This window comes from Dermacentor variabilis, chromosome 8 (assembly GCF_050947875.1).
Source record: "Dermacentor variabilis isolate Ectoservices chromosome 8, ASM5094787v1, whole genome shotgun sequence".
NCBI classification, from domain to species: domain Eukaryota; kingdom Metazoa; phylum Arthropoda; class Arachnida; order Ixodida; family Ixodidae; genus Dermacentor; species Dermacentor variabilis.
The window spans coordinates 11,004,102-11,023,027 of NC_134575.1; positions in this window are offsets into that span (position 1 = coordinate 11,004,102).

Genomic DNA, 18,926 nt, shown 5'->3' on the forward strand with positions numbered 1-18,926 from the left:
ACATCTGCGATCTCAAAAAGACAGGAGTTCAGTTCATCTTTGGACTGCGCATAGCTGCGTCAGCTGGACGTAGCCTCCGACATGGCAGCTGTGCGCTGCGTAGCGTAGTCTACAACGACCGCCACGGAATGCCGGGACACTCAATTTTGGCTGGAGTTTTGCCCCCTTGGCGTCTCCGCTGTGAATCTTCCAGTGCGCTAGCAGAAAAGAATTTCTGCCCGCCCATATTTCTGCTCACCAACACTACTTGATACACCAACGGGCCCAACAGTTTACGCTTGGGAAAGAGAGAAAGAAAGCGGAGTATCGGTGCGATAACTCCATTTATAGTTGAAGAATTCGAAAAATTCTTGCGGCATGATATTTGTGACACGACGCCCTTTAATATCGAGGTCATGTGGGAACGCACCTCGCTCCCGTTCTCTCATCCCCCCGTCAGCAGCGAGACTGACTGGACAGCCTGGCTTAGTTCCGGGGACGTCGACCGACAACTTGAACTGGTGGACTGGGCAGAAAAGGCCAAGCAGGCCCAGGGCCTTACTTGAGCCCTAACCCTCACCCACGTCCCTCTTTACCCTTCCCCCTTTCAATAAAGTTTATCACCACCACCATATCGAGGTCATTTTATGATTAGTTAGATAAGTGTTTTTCAGGGCCCCTTTAAGGGCTCAATTCTCTACGGAATTACGCAATGGAAAAAACATTATGCAGATCACTCGCAATGTAGAAATCGATGTAAGCGAAGCATTCCGTGCTGGGTGCTTTAATTGACCATATTTATCGGTGATGTTAATGGCTAAAGCTTATTTCCTTCAAAATTCGTCTAACATGAGGGTGGTGAGTTGATATTAAACGTTACCTTGCGGGCGCCACTGCCGTTTGTCTTCGTAGTACACAGAACACACAGGGAGGGGTGCTTGCTTGAGACGTTGTTGTGCGCAATATTTCATAACCTCTGAGAGGATTGAGCATAGTCATTGCCTCACATGGCACATCGCATTGTGGCAGTATTAAACTTGAATTGGATTATGAATTGGAGTGCGTGCCAAAACCACAATAGGATTATGAGGCACGCCGTAGGGTCGGACTCCGGATTAATTTTGACACCGTGATGTGCCTTTACTTCCCGGAACTTTGTTGCCGCTCCCCGCGCCTCTACAGCTCTGAAGCAGTTCCAACGCGGCCGCCCCTGCCGGGGCCATAGCTGCCTTGGCGTGTTTTCTACACCATGAACCAAGAGCGCCAAGCGACCAGCTCTTCCGAGGCCCATGTTCTAAACGGGCGTACAAAGGGCCTTCGGCCAACTCACCGCTCTGTTTCGATGGAGCATTTATCTACCGCAACGTCATTTTCCAACGAGCAGAAGACGCAATCGGCGATGGAGAACGCCGCCGCGCGTTCCTCGACAACAACGAAGACGCCCGAGGTGGATACCACGGGAGTGGCCGCCGATCCCATCGTCGCCAATTTTCCCTCCCAACAGCGAGAGGTGGACACTCCGACCGGGGAAAGGATGGAGGAAGATGCTGCCCTGAAAATTTACGACGACAAAACTGACGACGACACATGTGGCTGTTGGAAGACAGTCATACATAAGTGACGCATCCGTCAAACGCGCGCTAAGACGTAACCCTCAGAGAATATCTTGGGCATTCCGAACGCCTCCCAACCTACCGTATGCAAGCGCATTCGGAATCAGAACCTGCCTCAACTTCCTTTGCACGATGAAAAGATAATTCTGCGGCCTCACGGAGGACTTTGTCTCGATAAGTGGGCGCGCCCAGAACTCGCCAGTGCTCTATGGAGTGCAGCCGGCTTGACCACCGAGGATCGTCAGGACATCATATTCCGACTGCGACCTCAGCAGAACTTGGCAATCATCAGCACACCACAGTCACACGTAGCCGATGCATTGTACAAGGTGAGAGAGCTGAACCTTGGTGAGCGGGTCTATCCCATCACGACATATTTTGCGGCCCCGGACAACTCATGCAAGGGAATTGTTCCTGGCCTTTTGCCCGGTACACCGTCTTCTAAGCTAGTGGATGAGCTTGTGGCTCCTGGAACTCAAATACTTCAACCACGAATGATGGGTCAAACCAACGTTGCGTTGGTAACATTTGAAGGACTTAAAGTGCCTCGCTAAGTGTGTTTCTATGGTGCAGAACTCCGCAGCTACCCCCATCGACCCCGCCAACTGGTTTGCAAGATATGTCACAAGCTCGGCCATTGGGCTGATTACTGTCCTACGCCGCACGTGGTCATGTGCGCGACGTGCGGGACTGACAACCCCACCCCGTCACATCCGTGCACACCCACACACACAGGATCTGCAGTGTGACACCCCGTCACACTGCAGATCGTGTGACGGGACCCACCCTACAGCGGATCCAAACTGCCCGCGGCGTGTTAGGCAGACACTGAACAAAGCTTGGGTGCGGAAAGCTCTCGAGAAAGAGCAGCGTGAACTCCAACCCTCCAGCGACCCGACCACTACCACAGATACGGCGGAGACCCGAACGTCGCGCGCCCCAACGAAGAAGACCAGAAAAGTCCGGTCGGAGACCCGTTCGAGATCCCGTCGGAAGTTCCGGACCCGCTCCAAGTCTCGGTCCCGATCCCGCGAGGCATCGGTGCGCCTCCCAGAGAAGCACCCTCCTTCCCCATCTTCCCAACAACCCTACAAGAAGGCCCTGCAGACCAACGCCTCAGCCAAGGTGACCGTGGTCCCTTCAGGGGCGCAGCGGACCCCGGAGAAGAAAACAGCAATGGAGGCGCCTCGGGAGGTAGGTCGGGCGCAGGGTCCCCCATAGCTCAATCCGCCCCGTAAATCTCTCCCTACCCCTTCCCCTATTACCAATTCGTTACCAAATTCCCATCCTCTAATAGAAATAGCCCGCCTACGTCGTATCATGGAGGCGCGCTGTGAGCGCCTGCAAAACCAAATGGACGCGCTGGTGGCAGACATGAGCACTATATGCAGGCAGCTCTGGACAGGATAGAACGCCCAATGGAGGCCCTTCAAATAGGGATTACGGAGAAAGTGAAATCATGTATAGAGTGCACTTTCGCACGCATGCAAGTTCCTGATCTTAGCGGTAACAACGAAAGCGCGCTTTCCGACCAAGGCTCTCGGCCGCAACTTTCAAATGTGGGCACCCGGCGCCCGCATCCCTATGCACGACCGCCTGCTTCCTCTAGCGATGATGATGGCGCCGCGTAACGTCGAGCAGCTAGTGGTGTGGCAGTGGAATTGTAGGGGATTCCGCCGAAAACGAGGTTCCCTACAGCAGTATATCGCCATATCCACGAACCCTCCGATGTCATCCTCTTACAGAAAGTCAATTGAACCCCTTCTTTATCCGGCTACAACACGCTCTCGGGTGTCTCTCCTCTTGTGGGAGCCTTAGTTTCAAAACATGTTACATGTCGCATACGTACCACTAACACTGACATTCCTCACTAAATATTGGAAATAATTACGCAAGGTAAACGCAGCGAGAGTCTGTTTATACTCAATGCATACAGTTCCCCCCGTTCGCGAACGCACTGTTTTCAGCACCTACTAACAGAATTTGGTAGGTTTGGACGGGTTTGTGTGGTGGCCGGCGACTATAACGCTCCGCATACTGCATAGGGTTACGTTAAATCGCAGGCTAAAGGGACCCGCTTATGGAATGTCATCTGTAACATCAGATACACACTGCTTACCGACCCAGAGCACCCCACTCGGATGGGCAACAGCGTATCTCGTGACACCTGCCCTGACCTTACCTTCGTGCGCAATACTGGCCCAGTCGTTGCGCACGGGCCTTTAGAGGAGCACCTTGGTAGTGACCACTACATTGTGGCGACCACCTTGTCATTACGGGGTGCGCGCAGGCCCGAGCGAAATGTGCGTATAACGGAATGGGCGAAATTCAGGGAACGTCGCCAGGACCCACCTGAGCGCCAAGGGTACGAACGCTGGCTTGACTCTCTCGCACAAGATCTAGAGGCCACCACGAGCACACTGCGCACCACAACCGAGACACCAGACATAGACCCGCATTTACTTCATCTTTGGAACGCCCGCAGAGGGTTGACACGACGATGGAAACGACAACGCCTCAACCGCAAACTTAGGAAACGTATAGATCAAATTACACGGGAATCTCAGGAGTATGCAGAGATCCTTACGAGGAATAACTGGCGAGGATTTTGCGATCTCCTCTCAGGAACATTGAGCACAGCAAAAACGTGGTCGATTCTTCGCTCACTCACAGATCCCACCACAACAAAGGGAAAAACATTTCAACAGCTGCACATCCTAATGCACGAGTACAGGGACGATGTCTCGACACTCCTCAGAGAGCTAGAGAAGCATTTCATACCCACAGGCCCGCCGCCGCAGTACCCTGACTATCCTTATGTAGGCGAGGCGAACGAATTGCTCGATGCAGGCATCACATCTGACGAGGTGCGGGTGGTCCTACAAGACCTACGCCGCAACACGGCACCAGGAGCCGACCACATCCGATTCGCCACCCTTCGTAACCTCAGTGACGCGGATATTAACCACCTCACCCATATCTTCAATGATTGCTGGCGCAAGGGCATGCTTCCCCAAGCATGGCGACACGCCGACATCACACTGATCCCCAAACCGGGCAAGCCTGTTAAGGTTGAAAACTTACGACCCATCTCCGTAACATCCTGCATTGGTAAGCTCATGGAGCATGTACTCTTGCGGCGTCTGCAGCCCTTCCTCGAAGAAAAATCATTCTTTTCTAACTCTCAATTCGGATATCGGGCTCATCTGTCTGCCAAAGAAGTGCTTTTGCAATTGCGGGAGGAGGTCATAGGACCTCCGTCGTCCTCCCAAACGAGAGCACTCATCGCCTTAGACCTAAATGGGGCATTCGATAATGTTGAACATGACCTCATCCTTCGCAATGTTGCACATTCACACTATGGAATTCGTATGTACAACTATATCCGCGCATTTCTTCGAGATCGCACAGCCACCGTAGGAATGGGACCGCATCGATCCGGTACGATTCGCCTTGTTGGACGTGGGACACCTCAGGGCTCAGTTCTCAGGGCCTACTCTATTCAATATCGCGCTCGCAGGGCTCCCCCGGCTACTCGACCAGATCCCTGATGTCGCCCACGCTATTTATGCGGACGACATTACTATCTGGTCAACATGGGGTTCCGACGGAGCCATCCAGGACCGACTGCAGCAAGCAGTCGATACAGTTTCCGAGTAGGCGAAAAAATGCGGCTTAAGATGTGCTCCGGAAAAGTCGGAGCTCATAATCATTCGTCCCCGGAGCCGTTCCTCTACTCCCCCTATCACTGTGCACGTGGATGGCCGACCGATACCACAGGTTAATCGCGCTCGTATCCCCGGCCTACTCGTCCAAGCGGATGGCAGGTCAAACTACACTGTTTCCCTTCTATCCAAACAGATCGAGCAAATTCTGGCCATGATCCGGAGGGTCTCCAACAGGCGCTCGGGCCTTCGAGAAGAGGACCTGCTGCGCTTGGTGGAGGCATGCGTGATCAGCCGCCTTACATACCATCTCCCATTTCAGCGGTTGACCCAAGCGCAACAACTTCGCATAGACGCAATGATTCGCAAAGCGACAACACTTGCCCATGGCCTCACGAACTATACTTCCACACGCCGTCTCCTTAACTTAGGGACACATAACACGCTAGGCGAGCTGCTAGAGGCACATTGGGTCAGCCATCGCCAGCTCTTCCTACTCACTCCTACTGGCCGCCATCTTCTCACACGGCTAGGGTACTCTGTCCCACCCCTTGAGTCTGAAACCCGTCCAACGATCTTGTCGTCAGCGATACGCCAAGCACTAAGTATTCATCCATTACCACGTAATATGCACCCCGAGCATGACAAAGGGCGGCGCAAAGCCCGTGTACGATACATTGGCCGCATGCTTGCAAGCATCCCGGAAACACATACTTTATACACGGACACATCACGCACTCAAGAGGGCTATACCTCGGTAGTTTTGGATGGCACCGAATCCCTGAGAGACTCTGCTGCAATGCGCGGAACAAATGCCGCTTACGGAGAAATTCTCGGTGTTGCTCTTGCAATTCGATACGCCATCCGTGTTCCTGAGGAAGTCTATATATAGACGGACTCGCAACAGGCATGCCGGGAGTTCCTATCAGGACATGGCATCCCGATAGCGACGCACCAAATTCTCAAACAGATCCCGCAAAATACACCAGCCACACCTCCCCGCATCAACTTACTCTGGACCCTTGGTCATACGTCGCTGCCGGGTAACGAATGCGCACATGCGGTTGCCCGAGAAATTTCCCTCCGCGCGACTCGGCGTCGTGAGGCAACTACGTCAGAGTGGGGGGATCCCTTGCTCCGTTACTAAGACATACTCCGTCATTATACACGCATTCGTCGCACCCACGCCGCACCACCGCCGTCCTTCTCGCGGGAGGAAGCAGTGGCATTACGCCAGTTACAAACCGCAACTTTTCCAAATCTTGTCTCTCTCAATAAATTCTACCCACACTGTTATGCAGATCATTGCCCTGGCTGTGGCAGCTCGCCCACAACCTTCCACGTCACGATTGAGTGCACTGCAAACCTCTTTCCGCCCTTGCCAACTCTCCTTTACCCCCTGCGCAACAAAGAGCTGTGGGACGATGCCCTCCGCGACGGACCTCCCGAGGTCCTCCGAGCTGTGATACAACGGGCTCGAAACATCGCCGGAATCATCTTAGGGACCCTGGACTGAGGGTGCCTCCCACACTGCTCTCGCCATTCAGATATTATTAATAAAGGTGTTTTACTCTCTCTCTCCTGAGGGGAGTCACAGATAATTACAACTGTCAAGAGGCTATTGTGGCGACGGCCAGGGAGCTCCAGAGAACATTGTGCACATTCGACACCGTGGGGTGAAAACGAGTTTCTAGCGTCGCCTTTCCTCTCTGAGTCGCTCCTGTCATGTATGCACACGCTGTGACCCCCCTCCCTCCCGCCCCCCGACGCGGTGTGCCTGACAGCAGCAGCCGCAGTGGAAAAGTCGAAGGAAGAGGCAAAGAAATCTTCGCTGTAAAGCAAAGGCTGCCTGAATGTCGTCACTGCAACAAATATCCGCCTCCTCGATAGTTTGTGCACGATTTTCTTGTATAAGAATAAAATACTGCGCACACCCTGTTCTGATTTCGAATATGTGTTTAGACGAAGTAGCTGATAACGACAGCCCAAGTTTGCGTGATGTGGCACCCCACTGGTGGACATATAGTGCGAGAGAGCGTGAAAGCGTGAGAAAGCGACGGCCGAGGTCAGGCGGGGCAACGCAAAGGCGCCTATGATGTTATTTGCGTGGGCACCGTGACACCTTTGATTTTTCTCACCTTCAATGCCACGACGACATGGCATCGGAATCGCAGCCCGAGGGCCCTTTTCTCGTCAACCGGGCAGGAAGCAATAAACGAGTTCTCCGGGGTGAAACTGTAGGAGTGAAATCGTCGCCTGGCATATTGTAGGAATAAGTCGACAAATAAAAGCGGTTCCAAAAAAGGCGAAAAAAAAAGGAAGCTTACTAAGCGCATGCTAGACACGAAACTTTACCCTTTCTTTATTCCCGCATTCAGCGAAACGAAACGGAGAAAAATGTTTTACTGAAAAGAAACGCGGACAATTTCAAGGAAAGAAGAAGAAATGCTCCTGGGTCAAAAATCCTCAAAATGCTTTTTCCTTTGTTTGCACCTCTGAGGGCGCAGAAACTTGCACGTTGTCTGCTACTCTCTAGGAAAGAGGGTAGGGTAGCTAGTTTCTTTCTTTCTTCACCGGTAATGTCTTTTATCGTTTTTCTAGTATGTAGTCCTTCTTCGACCGTGCGAGGCGATTCGCCATACGGAAAGAAAATAAAGCAGCAGCAGCAAAGCGTTCATTCCCCACTAGTGAATGGGTGCCACCTACACAAAATAGCTCGTATATCATACTGGCCACGTTGAGAACGCTTATTGAGAACGCGGCAGCGTCAACGAGTACCGAAAACGCTTCTTTTAGAGTACCGCTAAACGCTATCAGCCAATAAAAGCCGTCGGGCTTCCGATTTAATTAGACTTGATCGTACCCGTGAGCGTAAGGAGGCTGTTGGGCCCACGGGGTCAGCAGCAACCCACGGCACCAGCACGCTGCCTAGGGCGTACTTCTGTTCACCATGAGATCGCCAGTTTGGTTTCCGGCAGCAGTGCTTGCATTCCGGGGGGACTAAATGAAACAACGCTCGTATACCGAGCTCCTATTTTAAGCTAGGGAGCCCCAAGGGCTCAAAAATGATTTCCGATGCCACTCCAGCCCGGCGCCTCTCATAGCTTCCATCTTTATTATCGATGTCAAATTCAGTCAATTATTTCGATTATTTCCTCGGGTTCCACTCGTGAGCAATGCTTTCTGGTAATACCAGTGTCTTGTCACAATACTTCCGGCACGACCCGAGCGGTTTAAAGCAGACGACGCAAATGAGTCTATACGAGAGCTCCCAGCACGAAACCACCAAAATACACATTCCGTAATTAAGTGAAGCCTTAATTGCCTTCAATTTGAGTTCAGAGCCTCCTTAGCTTCCTTGACTTAACTTCGCAGAAAACACCTCGCGACTAGAATATGCTCACAAAAATAGGATATGTCCAGACTTGGGCATTTGAAGATCAGAGATTAAAGTTTACCGACGCTAATGGACTTTGGACGGTGCGTTAATGAGCGGTGATGTGTTTACTTTCCATTCGACACTCATGCCAAGTGGGGCGTAGAGTTTTCTTTTTAAACGAAAAACTCCAAGTTTTTATCTTCGCGTCTCTTTCCCTTTTTAGCAGCTTGAGCAACTTGTGTAGCCTGCAAGCGTGTGTGCAAGATAAAATTTACAGCCCGAGGCGTCTGTTAAAACAGCAAAACAAAGGAAATAAAGGATATTCTCGGGATTTAGTTTTCGCAGGTTAGCCCGGCGCGCTTATAAGATCAGGTTAGACGCCCGGCGACTCAAGTTTTCTTGACCAGTTCCTATCGCTCCCCATATACGTACAGCATTGTACAAGTTACGAGGTGTACAACATATGTCAACGCATACATGTTGTTCGCTGTTCTTTATTAACTGCAGATAAACGGGAAGAAGATAAGCTGCACAACAGCCTTCTATACCAAGACGGCGCTAATAAATCGTCGCTACTCTTTCCCCTGTATATGAGCAAAAGGGTAGTGTTGATTTCTTAGCACTGCATATGTGTATGTATGCGTGCACCTTTTGTAGGTGATATACCCCTACTATATATATTTATAAAGCGTATTTAATAACATTTACTGTAGCGAACTATGGAGCCGTGATCGTTCAGCTCCATTCGAATGATGGCTAGGGCGTGAGTTTGATCTTCGGACTTGTTGCTTCAGACGTTCTTGTCTCGTTCTTTACTGCGATTCATTTTGCTATACTTAAATGCAGTCAGTTTCCTAAACACAGCAAGGTGAAATCACAACTAGTCTCTTCGTGCTAGTGTAATTATTGTGAATGGTCGCGTTTCTAGTAACACAATATCTTGTTGAACGTGACCACTTTGCCGAGTCACAAGTTCGTTTGAACGCCGGTTGAAGTTCAGGCAAGTCCATGCACTGTCCATCATTCCCATTGTGACTGAACTCCCATGATTGGGACCCCCGTAGTTACTAGCGCCATAGCTCACCTTTATAATTTCTTGCTGTAACCTCTATGGTATGGTCATGGCCTCCGATTTCGCCATTGTGAAACTTGGAGGCCACTATTTAATTCTAGGCAAGCCTGCTCTTTTTGTCACATGCAAACACACACACACACACACACACACACACACACACACACACACACACACACACACACACACACACACACACACACACACACACACACACACACACACACACACACACACACACACACACACTATTTATCTGCCTCACCTCTCTTTCTCAATCTCTCGCTGGTTGCGTTAATTGTGCCTTTCCTGAACCAAAACGTGACAACCGATGGAATGAATGAAGGAACGAACGAGCGTGATCGGCCATTTTCCTACCTTATAAAACTGTCGTTATCAACATTTATAGAGCTCTTAAACTACATCCATGCGTGGCGCTCGCGTATCCCGTTTCAGAGCACCTCGCAGCTTCGGTCCCACTGCACGCAATTAGTGATGTTGAGAGCCCGCATCGACTTTCTTTGAAGGCATCCCGCCGGCACGCGAGTATCTCCCCCATTCCGGCGCCATAACGTCGGAGAGCCGGGCCGCTCTTTTCATAAGCTGGGCCATCGTCGTCGTCGTCCACGCAGTCACCGCCGAATGATGCCGACCGTGCATTCCGGGATCTAGCTTTCCAGAGGGGTGGGGTGGAGGGGGGAGGGGGGGGACGCCTGCTTAAAACAGTACTCGGCAACCGCGAACGCAAACAAGCCGCGGAAACGAGCTTTCATGCCCCGTAAAGCAGCTTTCAAGGAACGGTGCTACCGAGCGGCTTTCTTAAAGTCGATCTGAGTCTTTTCTTATTATCCATTTTTCTGTCCCATATCTTTCTTTTTCTTTTTTTTTTTCATAACTGCCAGCCGACACCGCATTGCAGGCGATATGCAGATGAGACCACGTCCACTCCCGCAACTCATTCCCCGCACATTCATTTCGCCTCTAGCACGCGGTAATAACGCGTCTGCTAACAGAAAAGACCACTTAAGGCTAACAGCCCTTACTACACGGAACCTTACGCGGTAACCAGCATGCGGACCTAAGCCGAGTGATTACCACTCGCGGGTTTGGTCTTCTTCATTGCTAACACCCCGAGCACCCTCCTTTGCTTAACTATTTTCTTTTTTTTGCATTTTCGTTTCAATGTGAATGAGGTAAGCTTTAGATGGCGGAATGAATTAGACAGTAATATGAAGCAGGGTTCAGAACGAGTGCCCAGTGGATTTGGTTTTCTTGTTTTCCTTCAATATTTATTTCTTTAGCAGTTGTAATCGCATACTCTGTATGGGAAGCTAACAAGGTTAGCTGAAAGAAATCCCCCAGTTTATAGGTAATAACCATAGGCTTACTGCTAAGGTTCCTTTTTAACCAATGATTGCAGGCTAAGTCATGGTCAAATGAAGGGACAACTAAAGGAACATTAGATCAGCTTAAACTGGCAGAGTAACCTTTCCCAGTTCAATTTCTGCTCATTTGAAGGGAAAACGTTGATTACTTCAGTTGAAGATGAAGGTGCGCGCACCATCATCGCTCACAGCTGCGTCAACACCTGGATAACCCTAAACCAGTCAGGAGCCCCCTAACGAAGCTACGGAGGCTCGATGCAGTGTTTATCCGACGGATTCAGCCTGACATTCTGCCGCCTCTGGCAGAAGCTTCCCTCCTCAATAAGTCCGGGAAATCGGCGTGACTGCAGCCCCCTAGGGTCTGGTCCTCGACTTTCTGCCCGGTCGTCCCGTACAGCCACCAGGCCTGTACCCGGTGCCCACCCATGCTGGGGAAGACACATCGCTTGCTACGGAGCTGCGCTTACTTTCCCGACGTTTATGGTGGAAGAGTGCTGGGTCTCTCCGCCGCCGAATATCGAGCACGACAAGGCCCCGCTGCACAGTAGACTTTCTTGGACTATTTCCTCGACACCGAGGGACCCTGCCGCTTCTTCGCCGAGGGCCCAGCCTCTTGGTCTTCATACGCTGCTGTCGCGGAGGAGGATTTACAGCAACATTCACAGGAGTGTTTCCTGCCGAAGGGAATTAAGCCTACCCGGTGCCGTGCCTATACGCACTTAAAATGATTCACTGACGATTTCGCGGCAAATGCGAGAGAAATGCGTTAGCATTACGTCGCACCTCTTTGAGGCCCTGGATCCATGATTCGTTCAACGCATTGCCACGTATTCTTCAAAAGCTCATTCGATGGACAAAGACAAAGACACCAAGGACAACATAGCGGAAAATTTCTTGTACTTACTATTTGAACTAAAGAAATGATAAATTAATGGTAATGAAAGTGGATGAAAGATCAACTTGCCGCAGGTGGGAAGCGATTCCAAGTCTTCGTATTACGCATGCGATGCTCTAACCGATTGAGCTGCCGCGGTGCCGCTTTCCGATCCAATTTCATGGGTATTTATGTTTTACTGCTAGAACCTTGCGAGTGTTAGCCAGCGCCACCACTCACAAACCTTCGAGACGGATCTAGAACATCCTTTTTGCCGCAGCCGTTGCGAGTACGTGATGTGTTTGGGTGAAGAGAACTGGTCAATAAACTCCCACATGCTACCCGAAGGCATCAATGTTGCCAGATTCGAGACCATCGTTATGTAATGAACGAGAAAAAAGGGGTTTAAGCGAGGGGCCCGATTTTTATTAATCGTATCATAAGAATGCAACAAAGACACCCAGACTACGTAGAGGACGTTACTTGTTCTTACTATTTCAAAAAAAGAAATGATAAATTAAGGGCAATGAAAGTATATTCTCACCTTGACCGCAATGTACCAAATTTTCTTTTCAAAGTCACTAATTTACTTTGTTTATAGGAGCCTCCTATAGGAAATGTGACGCCAATCCGAGCATTTATTGACGTGATTTTACTGTTTGCGGCGTCGGCCATTTTTCGTCAAGGCGAAGTTTCGCCAAGGTCACCGCCAAGGGCGCCGCCAACGTAGACACTTAAGGCTTTCGCCTTAATAATGCTCAACCCTCTCAGAGATTATGAACAATTATGCAAAACAACGCCTCAAGCAAACACGTCTCCCTGTGTGTTCTGTGGACTACGCAGAAAAACGGTAGCGGTGCACGCAAGGTAACGTTTAGTATCGACTCACCCCTCTCGCATTGCAGTAAACGCTGAAGACATTGCGCATCCGCCGCCAACAACACCGCGAATCATCGTCGATCAAAGTAAACAGCATACAAAGCTTCGCTTACATCGATTGCCGCAGTGCGAGGAATCAGCAGATATCTTTTTAATATGTGCTTGCTGATGTAAATTTTTGGCAGCGGCGCAATCGCGTTGCCGTCGAAAATTTACACCCGCAGCGAAGTAGAATACACTTGTAATTGAAATAATTGATCTCAGTTTGTCTAGTTAAGCTTTGTGCCATCAGGTAGCGCCACCTCGGTGGCCGCTCACGTTTACGCCCCCGCTCATCCGGTAATCCGAACGCGTTTGCCGGAATACCGAACAGGCTAAATCTCTCGGATGACGAGAGTGCCGTACCCTGGCAACCTTGCCTTCCGTGTTTGCAAACGACGTATACTTCCACGCTCGGCAAGTTGGTTTATTGTGACAGTAATTGCGCGAACGCTAGAAACGCATTCACCGTTGGTGCAGGCGCCGCCTTCGTCGTGTGCATGCCGCACTCTAGTGCATACACTGTTCCGAGTAGCACGGACAGTAAATGTCAGGCGAAGTTTATACCTTTCTTTGGGCTGGCGGCGCTGACCTAGACCGACTACTCGGTCTCGTAGCAATCGCGGTGTGACGCCTGCTGTGCCGCGCACTCTATACTCCTCCTCGCCTTCCCCCCACTCATCTGTTCCTTGTTCATATATATATATATATATATATATATATATATATATATATATATATATATATATATATATATATATATATATATATATATATATATATATATATATATATATTGATGTTGTTACAATTTTTTTCACACTTTATGGGTGCATTTCTCGGTAGCTTTCTCTCTCTCTCTCTAAGCGTGTTCGGGAAGCCTTTCAGTATAAATGAGTTAGGGCTGCTCGATGAGCAAAACGAGAACAAGGTGAAAGGAGGAGCCATCGTTTCGAGAAGTGGACTTGTCGAAACGCTGGCTCCTGCTTTCACCTTGTTCTCGTTTTGCTCGTCGTTTTTAATTTCCATCTCCCGCCTTCCCCAAGGGGCCCGATTTTTATTAGTCATATCATAAGAAGCCAACAAACACTGACACCAAGGACAACATAGGTGGAATTACTTGTGCCTAATACATTAACCAAATACAAAATAAATTAATGGAAATTAAAGTGGATGAAGAAACAACTTGCCGCAGGTGGGAACCGAACCCACAACCTTCGCATTTCGCGAAGATCACGTGATCAAAAACGTGATCGTGAACGTAATCAAAAATGTCGCGTTCTCGTGGCACCTGCGGCAAAAAGGACGTTCCACGTCCGCCGCCAAGGTCTGTGAGGGGTGGCGCCAGCTAACACTCCCAGGGTTCTACTAGGACACATAAATACCCAAGAATGTGGATAGAAAACGGCGCCGCGGTAGCTCAATTGGTAGATCATTGCACGCGAAATGCGAAGGTTGTGGGTTCGGTTCCCACCTGCGGCAAGTTGTTTTTCATCCACTTTAATTTCCACTAACTTATCGTTTCTTTGTTTCATTTATTAAGCACAAGTCATTTCCCCTATGTTTTCCTTGGTGTCAGTGTTTGTTGGCACCAAGGTGTTATGATATGACTTATAAATATCGGGCCCCTCGGTTAACCCCTTTTTTCTCGAAAAATGGCGCTTTAAAAGGTAACATCTATGATGTCAATGCACCACTTTGATCTGGATCACAAGTGCGCCATTTTTTTAGGAAACCATCAGCATCACGATAAAAAGTGTGCATTATACCCGTAATGACTCTCACGATGATATTTGTTTCTTTTCCGAATAAAGGCTTAAGCATGAACGCAGCGGCTTCATAGGTAACCTAATGCAAACTTTTACATCGCTGCACAAGTGAATGTTCTCAAATAAGTCGACGGGCCGCTGAAGAAAACGTCATGTCCATGCTTAATTACATGCGGCTAGAGTGAGTCGAAGCACTCAGTTGATAAATCCGACCTCTATTTAAGGGCCGACCATTCAACTGAAAGCTGCTACTGCGGAAAGTACCGCACCCGCGTCTTCGTTTCTTTATTAACAGAATCCATGTTTCTTTAGCGAAAGCAGCTGTGAAACGTAGCGAACGAGCGACGCTTAAAATCTCTTTATTTCTTAAATTGCGAAATTAGTAAAATTTTTTACCTTCCATGTTTTCCTTATTTTAGTTTCAAATGTTTGCAAACTCGGTTTGATGTTTCTTCAAGAAAGGTAAGACGAAAAGAAACAAATGAAAAAGTTAGCCGCACACTGTTATTTTTATCTTTCTACTTCAAGGGCACAGGGCAATAAATTTTCCCAATATCATCTAGGCGGTCGTCCAATCACGGCGATTCCTCGCTGCCTGCGTATTTCCACGAGAAAATTGGAACTTGGAATGAACTAGAGCTTCCGCTTAAGCTTGTTGCCTCTGAAAATGATTTCGCCAAGCTTCATTTGCACCAGAGCTAGAGCAAGATAGCTGGGGACACAAGCCGTTCGAAATTGCTCGAGGCATTTAGCTGGTTCTTTCCGATGTGCCACAAGTGCGCGCGTATAACCGTATCGGGACCGAGCTGCCCGGGTCACATTAGTTTGGTTCATTTAAAGTTGTCTTATATTCAGTGGCATTGCATCTAACTGCCTCTGCACTTCTACTTTCAGCTTCTGATTCCTGAAAGAGAATCCACAGAAGCGAGAAATTAAGACGCCAAATATTCATACATTAAGCCCCGCCAAAGCAACCATATGAAGGAGTGCAGCACTGCATACACGTTGTCTCAACTGAATGTCTGCAGCAGCTAAAAAAGAAGAAGCCATTCCACAAACACAACGAGCCGTCTGTTGCTTCGAGTAGCCTGTCCAAATTACCAGTTCTTCATTAATTTATTAGGAGGCAACTCATACTAAGCTCATATTTTCGAAGATATCAGTGGAGAAATCGTTGAGCAGACTAAGAAAAACTATGGTCAAGTATTTTTCTTTTTTTGTAATTTTGGTTGACAAAACAAGACTGGTACTTCTGGCCTAATTATTATTCAATAATTGAGACATCTTCGTTGGTTCTCGGAGTAGACGCGGTGAGAAAGTAGAGCTTACGTTAGTGGCCGTTCCACTGTCGTATACCAGTATTTTTCAGTCACCTGAATAGTGTAAGCAATGTGTAATACGGGTAAGAGAAACCGATGGCCTAGTGATACCCGTAGAGTGGTGTGTGCGTGTGTGTGTGTGTGTGTGTGTGTGTGTGTGTGTGTGTGTGTGTGTGTGTGTGTGTGTGTGTGTGTGTGTGTGTGTGTGTGTGTGTGTGTGTGTGTGTGTGTGTGTGTGTGTGTGTGTGTGTGTGTGTTAGAGAGAGATAAAGAGAGAGAGAAAAGAAAAAGCAGGAGTGAACCGCGTCGTGCGCGCTTAGCTACCCTGTACTGTGAGGGAGGAGAAACAAAAAGAAAAGGAAGGATGGAGAAAGCACAAATATTAAACGAGATATGCGCACATACATGGATGATCACCATGAAGTCATGGGCTTTCGCACGATCAGCTGGTCTGCAAAGACTATCCGATTCCCGCATACTGTACAGAACTCTACGCGAGGATAATGCACGCTATAATGCGGTATATCTGTGAGGATAAGCCGACCCAGTCGAGCTGCTTTCTCGGGCCCCAACCAGATGTCGCCCTCGGCCGGAGGCGCCTCCTAACCGCCGCTTCCTCTGCATCTTCCCAATACGCTCGAACCGGTCAGCCATACGGTTCCACTGACATCTGCAGCGCTCCTCAGAGACGCAACCGCTTCTCGCTGGTCACGATCATCTAGAAACCACTCGCGTTCGAGCACTTTCTTTTTATCTTTTTCTCATTCCTCCTTCCTCTATTCGGGTGACTTCTTTCTTTCTCTCTTTATTTCGCTCTCCCTCCCTTTCCCAAGCTCTCTTCACTTCCTCTCTGCGCGTGTTATGTACTTCCTGATGGCTTCGTTTTCCCCATCGCTTCCTGCCGACACGGAGCCAAGTTTCCGCTCCAATGTTCAGAGATCTTGCCCTCATTAGGCCTGTTAGTCTGGCCACTGGTCGTGATGCCAGGTGACAACGACCTCCGAGAAAAGTACATTGGTGGCTTTCTCTTGGAACATGAAGCAGCGTCGTGCCAAGAAGAAACGAAGTGAGGAAATACAACAACAAAAAGAAACGACTCACAAGATGGTCAAAACAAGGAGGGGGGGGCAGGGGGGGAGTAAAAAGTTGGCGACTTATAAGAACAAGCCTGCCAAAACGGTGAAGGAGCAACAATACACTCGAAGGGCGCAGGCTATGGAAGCATTGTCCACATTCACCGCACCTCTATATTACTTTATGGTATATACCTTTTCTCCATATCTGTTTCTACCTTCATCTTTGAGCGCCTTTGTCTCCTGAGCAGCATACCAAGGCACCCTTCGGTAATTTGAAACATGAAGTAAGAATTAGTAAGGTCCCGCTAGAGAAATAAAACGCCATCGTGTGCCATAAAACTACGGGACAGCCGGTCCACAGGCACTGAAGAGAGGCCGTGACGCTTGTAAAAAGTTAATAGCGAGACCTTTGTGTAACTTCCTTTCGACTTCCCTACAGAGAAACAGACGCCTGCCTCAAAAGAAGTGATAACTTCGCGAGTCTTAGGGAATTGTATATCACATACATTATTTGCTTCAACAGCTATAAAACACCTTTATTTCTTCTGTTCGTCTCAGTCTGATATCTCTTGCAGCTCTTTTGCAACCCTTTAGAAAGCTAACACGGACCTTCACAAGTTGTATGCGATCTTTTGTTGTACTTCTCCTCGAGTAGTCACTGAAATGCAAGCGCACGAGACAATTTTGTTAACATATCTTTTTTAAATTCGAAAGTGCGAAAAAATATAGAAGCACGAAGTTTACACAATAATAGCTCTACATCAAGAACACATATCGCGATTCCGTAAACGGAATGCATTAGATCATTCAAAAAGGAAAAATTCGATGTGTGAATTTATATCTTACCTGAATTCGTTGCGTTGTGTACAGTGGTTCTGCAAAAGCTGTATTACTACAATAAATTTTTTGACATTCATGTGTAATACATCAATTTTGTCAGCTTTAAATGTACTGTTAGATGCAATGCACAGAATTGTGATATCAGTTTTTAATGACTTAAGATATAGTTGTAAACTTGATAGTTTCATTTTCTGAAACTTTCTGAAAATTTTTAATACAAATATCATGACCTAAATCGAGAATTTGAAACCAATAGTAACTAGATCTTAAGTTTTTCTTTTAAATACTGCAAACCTCGTCCAATTTGGTGCAGTGGTTGCCGAGAAAAAACAAATTCTTCTTTTGCATGTATTTAGATAGCAGAACGCGAGCTAAAGCTTCCTTTTGAGCCTATAGCAGCTGCTGTATAACCCAAACCCCGTGAAAGTGGTTTTGTGCGTGACGGCGACGAGCGACGAGCGGCGAAACAGGCCGTTGCGCGAACAGTGACCGCTCGTTCTTGTCTCTCGGTCGCTCGGTTCTAGAAATCTGAAATCAGTCGCTCGTCGCCCGCAAGTGCTACGAGTGACTAGCGAATAGCGCGAAGCCGTAACTGGACGTACATCACTCAAGTGCTCCCTATTGTCGCACGAAACGAGCAAACACTAAATTTTGATACGTGAGACGATGTGCACCTACTGGAAGACCTTGTGAAATATTTTTTTTTAATTATCGGGTTTTACGTGGTGAAACCACTTTGGCGTAGTGGGGGACTCCGGAAATTTAGACCACCTGGGGTTCTTTAACTTGCACCTAAATCTAACACGGGTGTTTTCGCATTTCGCCGCCATCGAAATGCGGCCGCCGTGGCCGGGATTCGATCCCTCGACCTCGTGCTTAGCAGCTCAAAACCATAGCCACTAATGTGAAATATTTTACGCTGCTCGTTACAGTAAATCAACTTAAATTAAGAAAGCACGCGTCACGCCAGTTTTGGCGCATATTTGCTGCCCTCATACCGTCAACACCGGGGAGACGTCGCTCAGAGTCGTCGCTCC